Source organism: Pteropus medius, unplaced genomic scaffold, assembly GCF_902729225.1.
Source record: "Pteropus medius unplaced genomic scaffold, Ma_sr-lr_union100, whole genome shotgun sequence".
Classification (NCBI taxonomy): Eukaryota; Metazoa; Chordata; class Mammalia; order Chiroptera; family Pteropodidae; genus Pteropus; species Pteropus medius.
Window position 1 is genome coordinate 10,423,231 of NW_024344253.1, and position 3,463 is coordinate 10,426,693.

The 3,463-nt window shown below is 32.3% G+C and overlaps 1 pseudogene; it reads left to right on the forward strand.

The window, feature by feature from the left end:
* Positions 1-3,344: 3,344 nt before the first annotated feature.
* LOC120607972 (uncharacterized) lies at positions 3,345-3,463 on the forward strand (annotated as a pseudogene).

Consider the following 3,463-nt stretch of genomic DNA (forward strand, 5'->3'; position numbering starts at 1 on the left):
GTACACAAAGGAAACTGTGAGTACACAAAGGGGAAACCTGAGAGAGCCTAGTGAGAAGTCAAAACCAAAAATGACTTGAGACCAGCTGAGTTTTGAACATGCTCCCCAAACCACACATATAGTGATTGCCAGATGTCTTATGGTCTGGCAGTTTTTGAGCCAACTCATTGGCTGACCCCTAAGTTATGCAGATACAGGGGCAACCTCTATTAATCCAAGCTAAAAAATATAAATAAAAAACTACACAGATAACCAGCAGCTGCCTACAGGAGGAAAGATTTTATATTTTAAGCCCAAAGAACAAAATAAGAGAGAGAGAGAGAGAGAATCAAAATCAGAGTTGCTACAATATATTATCAATTACAGTATATAAAATGTCCCTTTCTCAGCCAAAAATTACCAGACAATCAAAGAAAATGTGTCCTATGCAAGGGGTGGGGGAGGCCCATAGGGGAGCAGGGGGAATGCAGTCAAGAGATCCTAAATCTGAGTGGGCACAAACATTGAATTAATTCATGTGCAATAAATTAAAGTATCAAAATAATAACCTAACAAATATAGAATCTTAGTAGAGAAGTGTTCATTACAAAAAAAAAATAATTGGAAATTTGAGAAATGAAAACACAAGTATCAAAACGAAAAATGCCTAACATGGGCTAACATCAGATTGGAGATAACAGGAGAAAGAATCAATGAACTTGAAGATAGATTAACAAATATTATTCAATCTAAAGAACAGATAGAGGAAAAAAAACACTGAAGGAAAATAATAGAGCTTTAGATACTAATTAGTAATGCCAATATTCATGTAATAGGATTATTAAAAGCATTGAGAAAAAGAGGCAGAGCTCCTTATCAAAATAGCTGCTTTACTGAAGAAATTGACAAACATCCTAAAAATTATATGGAAATGCAAAGAAGCTAGAATAACAGTCAAGTTTTTAAAAGAACAAAATTAGAGAACATGCTAATTTTAAAATTTTTAATAAAACTGCAGTAATCAAGACAATGTGGTATTGGCCTAAAGACAGATAGAATGATCAATGCAACTGAATAGAGTACCCAGAAATAAACTGTTAATTTTCTAGTCAATTGATTTTTGAGAGATACCATGAGAATTCAATGGATAAGAGGCAGCATTTTCAACAAATGGTGTTGAAACAATTGGATAACCATATGCTAAAAAATTACCTTAGATCTTTTATTTACACCATATGCAAAAATTAACTCAAAATAAAACTATAAATTTTCTAGAATAAAACCCAGGAAATAATCTTTGTGACCTTTTGTTAGGCAAAGATTTCTTATGTATAATACAAAAAGCACAACACATAAAAGAAAAACATAATAAATTATAAAATTAACAATAAAAAAATATTTTTAAATATCATTAAGAAAATGAGAAAAGCTACAGATGGAAAAAATATTGCAAATTATATATTTTATAAAAGATTTGTACATAAGATTTGTACGTAGAATACATAAAGAACTCTTCCAACTTGATACTACAAAGAGAAAAAAAATTTTTTAAAACAGATTTCAATAGATATTTTAACAAAGAGACATTCAAATGACTATCTCATGAAAAGATGTTCATCATCATTAGTCATTAGGGAAATGCAAATTAAAACCACAATGGATTATACTACACATTTATTAGAATGGCTATAACCAACAGACTGATAATACCAAGCATCTATGAGGAACAAACAGGATCCCTCATATATTGCTGGCAGAAATGTAAAAAGGCACAGACACTTTGGAAAATAGTTTGGTAGTTTCTTAAATAGTTAAACACGCTTACCATATATTCTAGCAATTCTACTCCTGGATATCTATCTATCCAAGAATATTTAAAGCATACATCCATACAAATATTTACATGTGAATGTTCATAGCAGTGCTGTTGATAATAGCCCAAAACTGGAAACAATCCAAATGTTCATCATCTGGAGAAAAGATAAATAAAATGTGGAATATCTACACAATGGAATACTATTCAGCGATAAAAATGAATAAACACTGATACATCTACAATATAAATTAACCTAAATATCATTATGCTAATTGAGAGAAGTCATATATAAGATATTGTAAGATTCCTTTCATATAAACTTTCTCAAAAAGGCAAAACTATAGAGACAGGGAGCTGATGGTGGTTGCCTAGGGCTAAATTTTGGAATAGAAATTGATTACTAAAGGGCCAAAGGGAACTTTTCATTTGTAGTGGTCTAAGTGTTTTGAAACTAGATTGTTGTGGTGATTGCATGATTTATAAAATTCCTAAAAATCACTAAATCGTACTACATTGGGTAAATTTTATTATGTCAAATTATACCTCAATAATACTATACGTATATACATATATGAACATTCACATTTTTCTATTGATCTTTCTGTTATCACATTATCTCAAAAATTATCTCAAAAATTATCTCTCAGCTCCTCTGATTTTTAACATTGCTCACAGCCCTACACTTTCAATTCTATCTCAAGTACCATAAAAGAATCACGACAATATCACTATTTCCTTAATTTCTCTACTGGCTAGTCTAGTTCATTCACTTTAAAGCTGAGACATTTCTTTTTGCAGAAGACAAAGGGGATTCCCTACTAGCTGAGTGCCAATTTGAGTATTAATATGTTTTTCATATATTTCTGATGTAGGTAGGGTGGTATCATGTTATCACAGATTCGATAAACTCCTTAAGCAGTTACCTAATCTAATCTACAAACAATAACAGTTAGTGAGTACAAAAGGTTATTTTTAAAACCCAAGTCTAGCTGACTACATCCCTCTTGCCCTTAATTAATATCTCATACACTTCACTCAGCTTCCTCCTTCTCATATCTTGCCATGGTCTCACTTGTGTTCTCCCATATCATAAGAGAGAGGAAATTTTTACTTAGAAACCTACAAGTATATAGCCTCAGGACCTGCAAATAGTAGAAAAAAACTCTGAGCTCTTATTTTTTAACACAATTGAATATCAACTGGAGTTATTTCACTCAAGGCCAAATTTTAACCTGAGCGGATGAATTACTGATTCAAGGTAACAAAAAAAAACCCCACAAATTGCAGAGGGGAGAGGGGAGGGGGTGGGGGAGGTAGATGAGGTAAAGGGGTCAAATATGTGGTGACTGAAAGAAATCTAACTATAGGAGGTGAACACACAGTGTAAATATATATATGCCTTAAAATGTACAACTGAAACTTATTGGATTTCATTAACCAATGTCACCATAAAAAAATAATAATTAATTAACTTAGAAAAAACACAAATTGATCACAACTTTAGTGAGCATTAAGAAAGACTAGAATACATTTTACTAATTTACATATTGTCTACAGCCATGCCACCCTGAACATGCCCTATCTAGTCTGATCTCGGAAGCTAAGCAGGGTCAGCCCTGGTTAGTACTTGGATGGGAGACCACCTAGGAATAACAGGTGTTGCAGGCG